This window comes from Rattus norvegicus, chromosome 13 (genome assembly GCF_036323735.1).
Source record: "Rattus norvegicus strain BN/NHsdMcwi chromosome 13, GRCr8, whole genome shotgun sequence".
Taxonomy (NCBI): Eukaryota; Metazoa; Chordata; class Mammalia; order Rodentia; family Muridae; genus Rattus; species Rattus norvegicus.
In genome coordinates, this window is record NC_086031.1 from 72102819 (window position 1) to 72120212 (window position 17394).

Sequence of the window (17394 nt, forward strand, 5' to 3'; positions counted from 1 at the left end):
GGCACCGAAATACTCATCGGGCCAGGCCCGCCTACTTTCCTAAGACTGTCCGGCTCGGACCGCCTCTCGGTGCGGGATCTTCGAGCTGCTGGTGGAAGCTGAGACGGTGTGGGGAGGCGGAGAGAAAAGGGGGTGCGGGAAATTTAAAAAGATGGGAAAGGCGCTTCCCTTTCTTCTTAGCCCCTTCCCTGTTGATTTCTGGACCAATGCTTCTTTCTTGAACGAAGAGCATGAAGACGCTGCTTTATCTAACAGTCACCTTGGAGGAAACGCCATCGTTCTTCCAGAAGGGAGATCTGGCCCCCGGTCTTGGATTCTGAGATCAGTGCGAGATCCCGGCTCTGCGCCCTGTCCGCCCTGGAACTGGATTTATCATCAGTTTAGAATAGCATGGCTACGATGTGTGGTGTGGATGGATGGACGAGCCCCGCAAGTACATGAACTAAACAAGCTTCTCTCTTTTTTTTTGCCTTTGATCTTTGTGCAATCTGTTGGCTTCTCTTTTCCTCTAACAATGTCACTTGTGTTTTATTTTTGGTCTATTTTTAAACTGTCTTCCTCCTTAACGTTGGCTTCATTTTGTGCCCACCCAAAGCGGGATTCACCAATCCAGTTTCAGAGATTGCAGGCAAAAATATTAGTAATAATTTCGGATAGAAATTTACCAGTTTAAATTGTGTTGACAAATAGTAGATTTTTCAACAATTTATGAACATGATTATTTCAAACCAAACAGAAGTTTTACACAATGAGAAGATGCTAAAAAAATCTTTTGGGGGAGGGTTTTTGTTTTGTGTCCCAACACACCCCAGCCCTCATTTCTCTCTACTTTGAACTTCTATAGGAGGTCAATCTAATTTTCTAGGTTTTGGGCATTCTCATGTGTTTTTGTGCTTTGTGCCCACCTACTAGAGCGTGCATTTTATAATTTTCTCCCAAATTTTACATGGAGTAATAGCATTTTAAAACAAGTAGTGACCTTAAAAGCTCCTCTCACCCTTCCTCTTGTTTAACAGGTGCAAACAGGACAGTCCAGGTTACCTGACAAAGCAGCCACCGGTGCACCAGGTACATCTTACAAGCACTCAGTGACACTGATTTCTTCAACTTTGATCCTTCAAGAACTCTGTGATTAGATTTGTTAATCCGTTGCTTGGCAGTGTAGTGGAGTAATCCTTCTCAGTATGTAGAAGCCCACTTGTTTGTTATCTGACTGCATGATCAGCTGTCCAATTTTAGTAAATGAGAGGTGTTGAAGCTAGAGGTTACAGGACCCAGCCCTAAGCAAATCTAGTGTTTTCTTTCTCCTTCCTTCCTTCTTTCCTTCGTTCCTTCCTTCCTTTCTTCCTTCCTTCCTTTGGTTTAGTTTCAAGACAGGGTTCCTCTGTGTACCAGCTCTGGCTGTCCTGGACCTTGTTTTGTAGACCAGGCTGGCTCCGAACTCTAAGAGATTGGCCTGCCTCTGCCTCCCAAGGGATTAAAGGTGTCTGACACTACACCCAACTCAACTCCAATTTGTAAAGGCCTTTGAAGGGACATTGCTCTTTTGCAGTAGAGGGAAGGAAGAAGTGAGAGAAAACCCTTGGTATAGTATTTTCATTTGTATTGAATTATTGTTGCTGTCTCAAAGAGTGAGTGCCTGTGGACATCAGACATACAAATCGAAGTATCTACTCCTATATATGGAATGTATTTACCCACGCTATTATCCCCAAAGCAGCATTAGGAATGGTATATAAAACGCAGGGGGGAAAAGGTTTTCCAACATTGCTTTCGGTGTCATCTTGTATCTTTAAGGGAAAGGCTCTGTCAGATGCCTCTAACCCTGCTTCCTTAGTTTCCATCCAGAAACTAAAACTCTGGTCACTACTTCACTTTGGCATCCTGAGCTTATACCAGCTGCACATCAACATCCATACATCTGGAATGTATCTAATGTCTCTACCTTTAAAGGAAAATGCTTCCACGACATGGAGAGTAAATAATTCTGTAACAGAAACAGAAGTTTAAAAATAGTGTTGAGCCAAGGGAAAAATAATGAAGCCCAGAGTACTATTAAACAGTCTTTCTGAAGACAACTAAATGAAAACTTGAGCCTTCTACGGGAAAGGATGGCATCTGCCTGTAATCCCTATCAGAGGTAGAAGCAGGACTGTCAGGATCACCTTTAGGTACATAGAGGTTTGGAGACCAACCTGGCTACTTGAGTCTCTGAATAAATACTATGACTATGAAAGAACTGAAGATTCATTTCCTTACCTGTGGCCTCCCTCCTGCTCTCCCCTCTACCTTGGAGCTTAGAGATGCCCCGCATGTGCAAAATCACTGGTGCTCTTGGCCCCCAAAACCAAAGCCAACAACTAGGACAAGTGGGAACTGAAATTAGGAACCTGTGGAAAGAAGTGAGGGTTGAGGGGAGGAGTTGCCCAGTGTGTGATCTAAAAGTCAAAATCTAGGAACAGTCTGAGATTTCTAAGACAAAGAGGTCACTGCTCGTGAGTATGCTTTGCTAATCTGAAAGGGAGATGAGGGTTTGAATCTTGGCTGTCACAATTTAAAGGCTGTGTGTGTGTGTGTGTGTGTGTGTGTGTGTGTGTGCGCGCGCGCTCGCTATCTTCCATTTGTCAGAAACTGCACATACTTTCAGACGGTCCCACCTACCTCTTTATAGCCTATGTAAGTACCCTCCCCTTTTCTCTCAGCAGATAATCCCATAAACAGGAAGTCAGGAAATCAGCTTGTCAGCTGTGCCTGTCAGCACTTCTTTTCTTCACTCCCTTTCTTCTTGAGCATAAGGGCCTAGCACTTTCTCAACTGTTATACAATATTGGTGATACAGGGAAGTTTTCAGCCTTCCCCTAGATGTTCAATCCCCGGATGATCCAAGCATTTCTGTGACTATAGTGAGAGCTGAATAATGTTGAGTTTAGGATGCCTGCCTCCAACCTGTCTGCAGTGCTGAGGTCCAATCAGGAGTTTATAAACGTTGAATACATCTACCAAGATGGCATTTCCTGGATTTCAGACTCAATGCTTCACAAATCTCTTTGTGTTTCCCATTTCTCTCACCCAAACAGCTTCCCCATCTCTAATTTATTGTAAAAGAGCTAGTAGATCCTACTTCAGACGTACAGAAATCCAGTCATTGATTGCCTCCCACAGCAGACCTGATTAGCTGTCCTCTTTCCCCTGAGGACTTTCTGCTTTCAGTTCTATCTTACCTTCCTTATAGGTGATTTATCATAAAGCATAGTTCCGAACAGATCACATCTAAAACTAACTTTTATTTTAAAGTCCCTTGGTGCCTACAAAAGAAAAGAAAAATGCAGAACCCTCCCACATCCAAAAGGATGACTCAAATGTGATCCCAACCCCCACCCTTTGCCCATATGCATGCTCACTCCCAAAATGCCTAGCTCTTTGTTTACTCCTGACTGCAGGGCAAGCCCATCAAATGTGATGGCCTTAATCAAGCCCTTCCTTATTCTCCAAGCCTGCAGTGACCCCCAGCTTCCTCCGAGTTTCCGAACCATTTGTTCCTGTTTCACTTCTGGGATCAACTGAATAAATATTGTGGTACAACCCTTAATGTCCACAACTAGGTTATAAACATCATGAAGGCAGAGACTGGATTACATACCTTTTTATTCCCCCACAATGTCTTTCTCATATCAACCTTCCAATGATACCAGAAACCTGGGAAGCAAGGAGGTAGAGTAAGGGAAAGAGAAAACCTTGTTTTGTTCTTAGACGTGTGTGGACTGCAAAAGACATTTTAAACAAGTTTAATCAGTCCAGTCATTCCATTCATTTTCTGTCCTGCCCCTCTTCAGTTGAAACTAAGCATACCTTGCTAAGTATGAGGGTGGATGCCTGAAGTCCCAGCTACTGAGGAGTCTCCTAAGTTGGAGCTAAGTCACCTAAGGAGCCCCTGAAGGACCACCTAAGTTGGAGACTAGTCTAAGCAGTATTGAGATCCCATCTCGAAAGTGAATGGGAATGAACATACCTAGACCCCGAAAGAGTGACTTGACTCACCCAAGGTCATATGACTAGAGACATAGGAAGAAGTCAAATTAAAATCCTCCGAGTCTCAAACTCACCAGCCAAAGGCTTGCTTCCCACCTTTCCCTGGCCCTTTCTAGTTACATGTCTTATTTATAAAGGTTTTCTCTCACTAAAACAATTTTACTCTTTTGCATATGATTTAAGCTTAAAGCATTCCTGCCACATTCCTGGCCCCACATATAATTTTAGCAAAATTATACTTTTTTTTTCTCAACCAAAGGACCAAACAGAGACATCAGAGAAACATCTGGTCTGATTCATCAGGGCAGCAGCAACATTTCTATTTATACATGAGCACAGCCCTATCTTTGTAGCTCTCAGCTGTTGCCCATTGCTCAGTCCGTCCCTTTTCAACCTTGTCTGTCCCTCGTCAAGATAGCATCCTGCATCCCGGCTTGTAAGCAGAACCTAATGTAATAAAAGAAACATGCATTCCTTACTTCCTAAAAGGGCTCTGGGTTTTAAAGGAATTATTATTTCTCCACTCTCTCAGTCCCTTTGTTCTAGAGCATGAGACCAGCCAGTCTCACGTGCTTAGGTAGCTGCCACTGTCTCTTGGTAGAAGATGCGGTGAAAAACCAAAGCTGAACTATTCAGTTATGTTTGAATCGGGTAAAGAAAGTAAATGCAAGTAAGGGGGCTGGGTCCTCACAGCAACATTTGATAATGATTAAAACACAGAGACTCCATGATCTTAGGTAGGAATCAGGACAAAAGGGAAGGAAGGAAGGGAGGGGGTGGAAAGGAGGAAGGAAGGAAGACCGCCAGAGAACCCTTTTGTCCAAGCGCCCTAAGAGAGAGCCACTGCTTGTAGCAGCCACTGACACTGTTGTTTGGAAAAGCCATGGAACAGGCCAGAGACAAACAGTGACTAGTGACTTCTTCTTGGCAGAATCGCCTTCAAAATTATGACCTCACCTCAGCATTCAACTTTAGGAATTCAAAAGGAATAAAAACAGAGGGAACCACAATGGCCTCTGACATCAGGCTCTAATTAAAATCTCTTAAGATCTAAAGCACTGGAAATAATAAGGTGCCCAGCTCCACCCTGTGTAATTTAAAAATAAATGGCAAAGTGTAGGAAAACAACAAAGTTAGGATTCCCCCACCCCAGAGATGACAACTACACTGAATCAGTCCCAGGGACAGCAAATATAAAATGTACATTTCGTGAGTTGTTTTCGTTTCGTTTTGCTTTGCTTTCAATGCTCCTGTACACATCTGCTGACTGACACAACTCTGCTTGCAATGCAGAGTGACAGCATCTATTGACTTACACAGCCTAATGTCATATTTAGCAAACTAGTCTATGTTATTCTAGTAACTACAGACACCAAGGTACTTCACCCTGACCAAACAAAATGACTACTTCTTTAGCTTTGCAGTGCTGATGGGTTTCCAGTGGGGGGATGGGGGGGAGAAAGAAAAGAAAAGAAATTTTAAAAATCAGAGCCCAGTGACACTAAAGGAGAGGTTTAAACATGATTCCATTGTCTTTTTGGTACCCTTGAGAATAATATCATAATAACTGGCCAGTATATGTAGTTTATAATTCCCTCTGTCTCTTGTAGAAAAGTGTCAATATATTAGCTGTAAGTCTAAAGAGTTCTTGGTAGTGGTGTTTTGGTCTCAGAAAGACATCCTCTGCAACACAAGAAGAGTTTAGAAGCAAGTTGTCAGAAAATGACTTTGGAATTTGACTCTACTGAGATGTTATGGCCAGACAGTGTAGTCTAGAAAGCAACAGATAACTGAAGCAGATTGGAGTAGGTCACGGGTGGGGGCAGAGGGCACACAAATATTACAAATCAAATGAATTGACAACAACTCAAGAATGGATGCTGTAGGTTCAAGCTCAACCTCCCACCAGTCCTTTCACTCTCAGTGATATTCACCATCCAGTTTTTCCCAGTGGATATACCTCGTATATGCCTCTGCCTTCTAGACCTACCCAACTCTCGTCTTCAACAAACGTTTCTACCTCCTACTTCTGGAATAAAAACTAGGTCACCAAGCAAGATCTCCTTAAGTCTCCCCATAGCTCTCCCATCTTTTGTTTCCTTTTTTTTCCCTCAGAGGCTGGATCCCCCTACTTCTCTCAAGTGTTAAATTAGTATTTCTTTTCACTTGCGCTTTCAATGACGGCTCCTTCTTTGAGTCCATGTGTCCTTCTCTTCTGTCTTACCAAAAAGCTCTGTACTAATGCAGTCCACCAATGTTCAAAACTGTACTTGAAGTGTACCCAAAACACAGGCTGGCTGGCTGGCTGGCTGGCTGGATGGATGGATGGATGGATGGATGGATGGATGGATGGATATGTAATAAACCAAATAAAGCCAAATGCTATTTGGAGAATGTAGGTGGCAGGTCCATGGGTATCCACAATATAATTGTTTTAACTTTCTGTTTAAATTGTCATTATAGCTGTCCAAGATCAGACCTAGGTCAATCACTGACATGGCTAAAAGCACCAAGAAGGTCTGGATCATTGTGCTGCCTCACTCCAAAAAATGGTGACAAAAATTAAAATCAACCAGCACGCCAGGATCCTCTGTGGCAAGACCAAGATAATGTGGGCCACTGTCATCTGGCACTGTGGTTCCTTCATGACAACAATGGCTGGTGGGTCCTGGGTTTACTACACCACTTCTGCTGTCAGTCAAACTAGCCATCAGGAGACTGAAGGAAATGAAAGACCATAGAAGTGCTACTGTCTGAGCAGCCCTGGCCTCCAGTAAATGAGTCATTCCTATGACAAAATTATAATAAAAAGTGTTGGTTGAGTAACCCTTCTGGCCCAGTATCTTCCTGAAACTTCCATCAATCCCTCTTTTTCTCTCTCTCTCTCTCTCTGAACTTTTGAAAGACCAGACCGTATTCATTGGCTCCACTACCTCCCTCCCTTCTGGTGTCTCTCTTTCTTCAAATATTTAAGAAAGACATAAGCTGTTCGAGTTGAAATCCCCTTAACACTCCAGCCAACCCCTTTTTCTTCTAGCGACCAAGATAGCACTGATGTTCTAATGTTGGCATGCATTTCACACGTCCTGGTAGTTACCTTTTGTGTGCAGTATTAATTTTAACAGTATTACATATATTTTTATATATAATCATAGAAGAATCTAACCATTCACTTATGCAGTCTGCTACTGAGTTTCCACTTTCTATCACAATAACATTAACCCACTTCTCATTATTCATAGATCGACATTACCATATGTTTCAAATGAATTGACATAATATAGAGTTTCCTATATCCAATGCCAGAAAATACTGATGGGCATAGCTGTCTCAAGTTACAGGAGCTGAATTTCTTCTTCTTCATATCATATCAATATTTAGCATTATCCATGTTTTGGGGTTTTTTTTTTCAATTTTTTTTTTTTTTGAGATTCTTATGAATGGCTGGAGAGATGGCTCAGCAGTTAAGAGCACTGGCTGCTCTTCCAGAGGTCCTGAGTTCAATTCCCAGCAACCACATGGTGGCTCACCTTAACCATCTGTAATGGGATCCAATGTAATGGAATCATCTGATGTGCATACAAACAGAGTACTCGCACACAAAATAAATAGGTCTTAAAATTAATATACATGAAAAGCAATTCAACTTACTTTACATTTTCCTTTTGATGTGCTCTTGTCTATTCAATATTTACTTGTCTGAATTACCTAATTGCATTCTTTGCTGATTTTTTTTCAACTTCAATTTTGTCTTTTTCTGTGATTTATATATAAAAACAAAATTCCCCTATACACTGACTGTGGCCTCATCTCTTCAGTTTTTTTATTTTTGTCACCAGGTAATGTGGTACAAAATAATATACTTCATTATATTTTCACGAACGTATGTAATATGTTCTTGTCTCCCTCTACTTTTTGCTGCTCTTCCTTTCTTCTCCCAAATAATCCCCTTTCGTCTTTCATGTCTCTCTAAAAAAAAAAAAAAATCTATATTCTGCATACAGTGGTCTCCAGTTCTATCAATTTTCAAACCAAAGTTTTTCTATTTTGACTAAATATTCCTGGTGTGGGGAGGTGTGTGCCAACATTTTTGCTAAATTTGTTTCTGGGTACATTATTGGTTTTGTTATAACTAGATGATGTTCTTGTACTTTGAAATTGTTTATTGCAGTTGTGCTAAAACGTGATTTTTGATTATTGATTATGGGTCCATCAACATTGAAAAACTTGTAAGTATGCAATATCAAAGGATTATCTCAAATATACTATGTAGAGAATTTTTTAAAGATTTGTTTTATAAAGATTTATTTTATAATCTTTTATAAGTATGGTGTCACTGTCTTCAGACACACGAGAAGAGGGCATCTGATCCCACTATAGATGGTTGTGAGCCACCATGTAGTTGCTGGGAATTGAACTCAGGACCTCTGGAAGAGCAGTCAGTGCTCTTAACCACTGAGCCATCTCTCTAGCCTGAGAAAATTTTATTATCTGCATATAATGTTTATTTTTGTTGCTTAGTTTCAATGTCTGTACATCTTGTTTCTTGTCTTGCTGCATTGGTCAGGAAGTCCAAAACAATATTGAAGAATTACATCTATATCTTGTTCCTGGCTTTGAGCAGAGAATTTTTTTTTATTTTGCAATATTTGCTCTAGGCTTTTAAGTATATTCAGATTGTCCACTATATTTCTAGATTCCTAAAAAACATTTAAAATCATAAAATGAGTGTTAATTATTACTGGGTTCCTCCCCCAACCCCGTATTTGATAAGATAATCATTTAATTTTCTCTCCTAATTTACTGTCAGTGAATGACATTGATAGATGTCAAAAATAAATGTCATTCACTTCTGGAATTTAAACCCTCCTTAATAATATTGTATTGTCAATGAGTACTTTATTTAGCTTTTATGTCTCTATATTTATATGTGTGAGTGAGTGGTCAATGATTTTCTCTTCAGGCACTGCCCTTATTTTGTTTGAATATTCTTCCTAGGAGTCAAGGGAGTTGCCTCCAGCTGTCAAAATGATATTTAAGTAGATACATTTAAAGTCTTTCAGCTCTAAATCACCACACCCTGTATTACATTTAGCATAATTGATCATCTCCTTAAAATTTATTCTTGAAGCTTGTGCTGGCTAGTCTTATGTCAACTAGGCACAAGAACTAGAGTTATCCGAAAGGAGGGAGCCTCAACTGAAAAAATGCCTCCATCAGGTCCTGCTGTAAGGCATTTTCTTAATTAGTGATTGATGAGGGAAGGCTCAGCCTATCGTGGGTGGCACCATCCTGGGCTGGCGGTCCTGAGATCTAGAAGGAAACAGGTTGAAGAAGTCAGGGGAAGCAAGCTAGTAAGCAGCATCCCTTCATGGCCTCTGCATCAGCTCCTGCCTCCAAGTTCCTGCTCCATTTGAGTTTCTGCCCTGGCTTCCTTCTGTGATGAACAGTGCTGTAGAAACATAAGCCAAATAAACCTCTCCTCCCCAAGTTGCTTTTTTGGTCATAAAAAAGCCACAGCAATAGAAACCTTAACTAGGACAAAGGTTATGGGTCCATCAACATTGACCCATAGCTGTGCTCCTATGGCCACAGTGGAGGAGGTTGGTGCCAGGTTTGCTTGAGACCAGGAATTTGAGGGATGCCTGAACAATGTAGGGGAGATATTCTCCCCCCCCCCTCTGTCTCTCTCTTTGTCTCTCTCTTTGTCTCTCTCTCTCTCTCTCTCCACCCCCTCTCTTTCTCTCAGCATTCTTTATTTTAACAACACCATACTTCTAGCATTCTTTCATATATCTCTAAGTTCTTTGTGTTCTTACCTTCACCCTGGAATTCTTGACCACTCTTCTCACCTCACGGATGTCCCCCACGTGATTTGAGGTGCCCTTGGTATTTCAGTACTTAACCTGTATGAAGACAAATTCCAGTGCTATGCCTTTAGTCTGCATCTCTCCTCTCCATTCTAGATTTTTCTACCTTGTTCTGGCAAATTTAGAATGGAATTTATCATTTTCTCCACTGAACACACACCTTCCTCCTATTAACAAAATCTTAACCCACGATTCCGTTACTCATTCTTGTGAGTAACTCTAAGGAAGGAACTCTGTGATAGTCTCCTCCATCCCAGCCCGTTGCCAGTGACAAAGCTGCCCCTGTCTCTGTCCTTCACTGTCCACGGCACAGTTAAGGCTTTCTTCAGCTTTCACCTGGACTAGAGCAATGAGCTAACAAAGTTCCTCTGTTTTCTTCATGAAGTACGGATGCAGCTATAACCTGCTAGTGGGTGCTCTTCTTTCCACAATGAAGTAACTTGTTTAAATTCTGGTCTTGCCATGCTCCTTTCTGACCTAAACCCCTTCCCCAGACAAGATGGTGGGCGCCTTTAATATTAGACTGAGTCTGCCATCATCTAACCCGCTCTTATTGCTAGCTAAACCTTCTAACGACTCAAGCCTTCCGGTGCCCACTATATAGTCTGTCTGTTTTCCTTTCCACTCATTTGCATAGAAATCTGTCCTTTCTAGGTATGTCTCCCCTTTCATTTCCCCCTCCTGTCTCCAACACCATTCTAGCTTGCCTCCCTCTCTCTGCTTAACTCTTCACGTCCTTTAAGATCTGACTCACCTGTCAGTTTATTTAGAAACTGACCCGCTTCTGAGGACTTGGCTAAGTGCTTCCCTTTAATGATCTCATAAAAGCCGTGATTATTTTTATAGTTTGCCCTCACTGTATTTGGCTGTAATTGTCTGTATATCCCCACTGAACTGTAACTCAGCAAAGGAGAAGTTGAGTTTATTCATGCTTACATCTAGAACCTAGGTCCTGAAGAGAGGACTCAGTGGGTAAAGAAGCTTGCTGCTAAGTCTGGATGATCTGAGTTCCATCCCTGGGGACCCACCTGACAGAGGAGTCTCCTGCAAGCCGTCCTTTGACCACCATGCATGTGCCATGGTATGCACATATACCTACACATACAAACACAGAATAAAGTGTAACTTTTAAAATGCCAAAAAGTGACCTATTAATACGAGTTGTATATTACTAACTTTTTACGATCAAGACAACATATAGAAGGAGAGGTTATGGTTCCAGGGTGGTAAGAGACCATTAATAGAAAATGACAGTAGCAAGTAGCAGGTATGGTGCCTGGAACAAAAAAAGCAGAGAAGACCACATCTGCAACCTCAAGCATGTAGCACAGAGAAAGAACTGGGAATAGCATATGGCTATGAAAGCTCAAAGCCACCCCCCTCTCCTTCCCACAACATCTTGCAAGGCCAAACTTCCTAAGCCTACCCAAACAGTGCCACTAACTGGGATCAAATATTCAAACATCTGAGTCTATGGGGACCATGAATATTCAAACCACCACAGGTAGCAAAGTCTAGGGTGAGACTAAGGATCATATAGGAAAATGGAAAGCAAGGTACAGTGTGGATAGGAGAGAGTCAATTCATGTTGCTATACCAAAGTACGGTGGACTGGATAACATAAACAACAGAAATTGAGTTTTCCCAAGTCTGGAGGCATGAGGTCCTGAAGGAGGATGTCAGCCTGTTTCAGTTGGTTGGGCTGGGACTGTCCTTCTGGTTACTGATTACTCTGTGGTACTGTATCCACACATGGCAGGAGGGCTTCTTGAGTCCTTTTTACAGGGACCCGAATGTCATTTATGAGGGCTGCTCTCTCATGACCTGATTACCTCCCCCAAACGAGTTCCTAATACACAGAGGGGATTGGATTTCAATAGATAGATAGCAATGTCGTCTACTGCACACGCCTTCCTCCTGCAGAGTCTTCGCTCGTGCTCTGTTCAGGAGGGATTGAGAGCAGCAGCAGACTCCTACTGTCAGAGGATTAGCTGTAAAGTTTACATGAACTTATCTAGAAAACCCATTGCATGTCTCCGGGGAAAGCCAATGCTCTCCCCCACAAACTCCAGGCAATGCTTCCGAGGTGACTGTGCCATGGCAGGCTCGGGATGTGAGGTCTGCCTCTGCGGAGCTCCCATTCCTCGCTCGGTGTCTTGCAGCTGTTCCTTTATCTTCTTTTGGCGCTGACCCAAGGTTGAGTTACAGCCCCTCCTTGATTTCCCACCCCAAATGCAGGAGAGGCAGCTGTGTGTGGTAGGCACTTCCTGGAAATTCAAAGATAGTGTTTGCCATTCAGCGGTGACAGGAGCTCTGTGGCAAATGTGCAAGGCTCTTCAGCCTCCAATTAAAGACTGAAAACATGATTTTCTTGTTCTGTCTCCACCAAGCTAAGTGAAAGCCTCCTGGCATTTTGCTCAGCCTTTTCTCCCACACTTCCTGGTCTGTCTTCTTCCCAGATTGCCCAATCATGTCTTAGGTAGAAGGATTTCTTGATCTTTATACTGCTTCTTTCCTTGATCCTGATCATTTCACTCCACACGATTATTTCTTCTCAACTAAACCATTTGTTTTATGAGCAAGTTGTATATAAAAGAACGCCTTTAGTTTTGATGACCAATCCCTGAACCAGATGGACAGTCACTCCAGAGTTCAGATGCTCCGACTGAAGCAATCTAAGTAGTAAATCGGATACAATTATATTTAAGTGAAGCCTCAAAATGTTCCCAAATTATTACCTTTACATAGCATTCCTTTGAGTTTATATACATGTGTGTGGTCATTGTGAATGGAATGTTTCTAAACAGCGGCATATTCTAATGGTTTAGAAATTTCTAGGCTCCTTAATGGAGTTCCTCTTTTAAAAGCCTGAATTCATTCTCTCTGGCAAATATTTGTCAAGAGCTGACTTTGAGTCAGGTGCCGAGTTAGTCCCTGGAGGCTAAATGGAGAAGAGCTCTTGTGGAGGATATCCTAGCAGGGAGCAGAGCTGATAAGAGCGAACTAGAGCATTACACACTGTAGTGAACTCTACGGAGAAGCTCAACATAATGAAAAATTGGGACAGAGGCGATGCTCTGCAGGCATCTTGGGAGACCGTCTCTGAACCCTGAGCTGTTATGAAAAGTTATGCTTAAAGAAGACTGGGGATTGAGAAGCAAAGTACTCCAACATTTAAAGGTCAGACAGAAATACAAGACTTAAAAAGGCCCGGCGTTGAAGCAGCCAGCGAGGCAGGATTAAAACTAAGAAACAGTGATACCTCAAAAACCAGGAAAGGGTTGCTCAACAACTAAGTGAGGGCCAGGAATCCATGCCTACTGTTCATCACCTGTCCAGCTCGAGATTCTCCCCAGTCTCTAAGCTTCCTTAGCTGGAGGAACAGAGAGAGAATGGGTTACTGCATCAAACCTTTCGGGGAAGATTTTGCAAGCTAACTGGGTATCTGATTAAAAAAAACAACAACAACAAAAAAAAAAAAAAACATCAGATCAAGGCATTTAGCATGTGTAATGGTTCTTCCAGGCTTGTGACTGAACATGAAACTGGAGGCAGTGAGTGAGCGGCTCTGGGCTGTCTCGAGGTTGGCATCAATTTTGTTGGCTGATTCTGAGTAGATGATTCCAGAAGAGCTTTTGTGATGAGAACAAAGTGTAAAAGCATGATTATAAAATTAGTATGGGAGTTTCACAATTCCTATGCTAAGCAGGATCAGCCCTGTAAATTCGTATCTACTTTTAGGGGATTTTTTTTTTTTTTCGGAGCTGAGGACCGAACCCAGGGCCTTGCGCTTGCTAGGCAAGCGCTCTACCACTGAGCTAAATCCCCAACCCTAGGGGATTTTTTAATGTGTTATTAGTATGATGTGCACATATGCCTCTTTGGGAGTGGGTCTACCATGGTGCATATGTTGAGGTCAGAGAACAGCTTTGTGGTGCCAGTTCTCTCCTTCCACCTCTATGAGGGCTCTGGGTAGTAGAAGTCAGGTCAACAGGCTTATACAGCAAATACCTTTATCTACTGAGCCATCCTACCAGCCCCTGGTTTCTTTTTAATGATATGTGTTGTTCATTAGAAATAAGGAACGATGCCTTTGTCACATAGCACCTAGTGAGTAAGTCTCGTTTCTAGCTGAAACCAGAAGGACTGGTGCTAAGAAAGGCAACCTTTTATTTTTATCTTGACTATCATAGACAGCAGTGATATTCAAGCACATTTCCCTTGATGGCGAAGGCTATACCAATGAAAGTCACAGCCATCTTGATTTGGGAAGTCATCTGTTTTGACGCGTGCTGTTCTGTCGTAGTTAGTTTGCTGACATGCGACTTTGATACAGTCATTTCGATGCCAGAAACATCTTCATGTGGCTGCCTTGATGTGGCTGTTTTGATATGGGAACTTTTTGAATCTGCCGAAAAACAAACCAATAAATGTTTGACGTACAAAGAGAAAATAAAAGTGACAAGTAACATACATGTCAGAACTCCCGACCCACTCCCTGAGCCCCCACCCAGCTCATCCTAGTGGGTAAGTCTAGAAGATGACTTCTTAATTATCTGTTCCTTATAATGGAAGCCAGGCTGCAGAGAAGATAGTGTCATCGAAGAAAATATCCCTGTCAAGGAGAGGAGATATTGGAAGGGTGAACCCAACACACTAACACAACTTGAAGAGACAAAAATGATTCTAGAAAAAAAAACTGACTATGCTTGAATTATCCAGAATCTTCAGCCTCTTGAAGAATGTTGGAGGATCTCTCACTGAGATAAAGTACACATCTTCAGAGCAGGAGTCCTGCTATGGGTCACAACCTGTCACAGCTGTGTGTGACCAGGCATTTCTGTGAGAGGGTGATTTAAAAGACAATGTCCCTCTTCAGCTTAGATATTTGGATACTTAGTCCCTAGTTGGTGGCGCTATTTGGAGAGTTTTAGGAAGTATGGCCTTACTGGAGAAATTGTGTCACTGGGGGCAGGTTTTGAGAGCCACGGTGCTGACCACGGTATGCTCTCTCTGCTTCCTGCTTCTGGTTTAAGATGTGAGCTTTCACCTTGCTGTTCCAGCTACCAAGCCTGCCAATTACTCACCAGGAAGGACGTTTACCCCTCTGGGACCATAAGCCCAGATAAACCTTTCCTTCAGTAAGTTGCCTTGGTCATGGTGTCTTATCACAGCAATAGAAAAGTAAGACACAGGACATGGGCCTTTGAATGGCATTGGAACAGTGCCAGTGGGCACAAATGTTAATAGAGTCACAGTACTGCTCACTCAAACAAGAAGTAGTCACCCCAGCTACCAAGTGACAGGTGTAGACATGGAGAAATTAACTGGATAACTTTTGAATTGATCCAACAGTGATATTTTGTCATTCAGATGTGACTGGAACAAGGATATTAAATTGCTTGCATTTTTTTCTCGCACTGATATTATCAGGGATCTAAATGTTCTATCTCATTGCTCCCCATGGTTGAAGAGAAAATATAAACTCACTTCCTTCATAGAAAGTCCTTATCTCTAATAGTTCTCTAAGCAACAATGAGCTTAAACACCCTGGGAAGCCAGATAAATCATTTGTTTGATTAATGCTCTAATATTTATACTCATAAAATAAAATATTAAATATTTTTCAAACATATGTATTTATGTCACTACTATCTTGTTAAAGATTTGAAATATCATTTAATTTTTAATATATTCATACAGAGTATTATATAATACAATATAAAAGTCTAATCGATTCACACAATTTGTCACCTGGAAACACCAGTTTTTCTTCCTCAAAATAATTTACTTCGGGCTGGAGAGGTGTTGGCTCAGTGGTTAAGAGCACTGGTTGCTCTTCCAGAGGTCCTGAGTTCAATTCCCAGCACCCACATGGTGGCTCACAACCATCTGTAATGGGATCTGATGCCCTCTTCTGGTGTGTCTGAAGATAGCCACAGTCTTATATTTATATAGTTTTATATAAATAAAAATAAATAAATCTTAAAAAAAATTTACTTCATTTTCAACTGCAAAGTCTTCCTATGTTGTTTTAATCTCAATCCCTTCTGATTTTAGTTTGGTCAGCAACTAAAGACAAAAGTACCAATCGTTGTGCATCATCCCTTTGCTAGGCACTATAGGGAGCGAAAAATATAAACAAGAAATGGCTCTTGCCATTAAGAAATATATCCAGGAAGACTGACTTGGCTACTGAGAAGGCTACCTATCATATCATAGGGTTATGGGTGCAGCTTAGTGGTAAATCATGTGGGTATCATGCACAAGATACTGGATTCAAACCAAGCATCACACAAAAGAGCAAAACTACCTAGAAGGATGGCTCAGCAGGTGCTTGCTGGTAAGACTGGCAACCTGAGTTCTCTCTCTAAGACCCACATAGTAGGACAGCAGTCAGTTCTGCAAGTTGTCCTTACACACACACGCATGCACGCACACACGCACGCAGACACACAGGTCCCTGTTAAATAAATACAATTATTTTTTTAAAATACTAAATAAAACCCAACTATAGAGCATGCTGATCATGGCAGTATGTACCTATAATTCCAGTGAACAGGATATTGAGGCAGGGGGATTATGCAATCCTAGGCCAGTCTGGACTATACAAGGAAACTCTATCTCAAACAAAACAAAGTAGAATTACTTGAATGACACCCAGCAGTAATTTGTTCTAACATGAGCAAAGCCCTCCATTCAACCCTCAACACCTCAGACAGAAATAAGTATCACATGGTAGATAGCAGGTGCCATAAATCTGTATGATCAAGAGTTATTTAACCCAACAGTGACTGAGAAATCAAATCCTACTAAAAAAAAAAAAAAGGAAAAGGAAAAGGAAAATGACATTTAACCATGGGTAGCCTTCTCAGGATAAACACTGTACTAAATGTTTCACTATGTCTTATCTCATTTAATCCTCCCATGAGACCAGATAAAGGAAGACAGTCTCTTAGGACATTGAGTTCTTGCCCAAGGTCATTCAGCTCGATTTGGGCATGGAGTCTAAACAGAATTCCAGCAGAAGCCACTCTGTCTCATCCCCTCTAGGAAGACAGTTGTATGGGCTACAGCTCAGATACAAAGGTAGCTTATGTGATAAAGAGTAACTTTAGGGTGGCATTGGAGAGATGGCTCAGTGGTTAAGAGCACTGACTGCTCTTCCAGAGGTCCTGAGTTCAAATCCCAGCAACCACATGGTCTGTAATGACATCCGATGCCCTCTTTTTTTTTTTTTTAATAATTTTTTTTGGAACAAATGGTTGTTGCTTGATTTTTTTTAAAGATTTATTTATTTATTATATATGAATACACTGTAGCTGTCCTCAGACACACCAGAAGAGAGCATCAGACCTCATTACAGATGGTTGTGAGCCACCATGTGGTTGCTGGGATTTGAACTCGGGACCTCTGGAAGAGTAGTCACTGCTCTTAACCGCTGAACCATCTCTCCAGCCCCCGATGCCCTCTTCTGGTGTGTCTGAAGACAGCA

General features: G+C 41.7%; 1 long non-coding RNA gene across 1 annotated transcript; it reads left to right on the plus strand.

The window, feature by feature from the left end:
* Positions 1 to 228: 228 nt before the first annotated feature.
* On the plus strand, positions 229 to 6855 carry 2810025M15Rikl (RIKEN cDNA 2810025M15 gene like). The gene is given in 3 exon segments (NR_027983.1): positions 229 to 433; positions 1017 to 1068; positions 6493 to 6855. It is a non-coding gene; the product is annotated as an RIKEN cDNA 2810025M15 gene like (long non-coding RNA).
* Positions 6856 to 17394: the final 10539 nt, after the last annotated feature.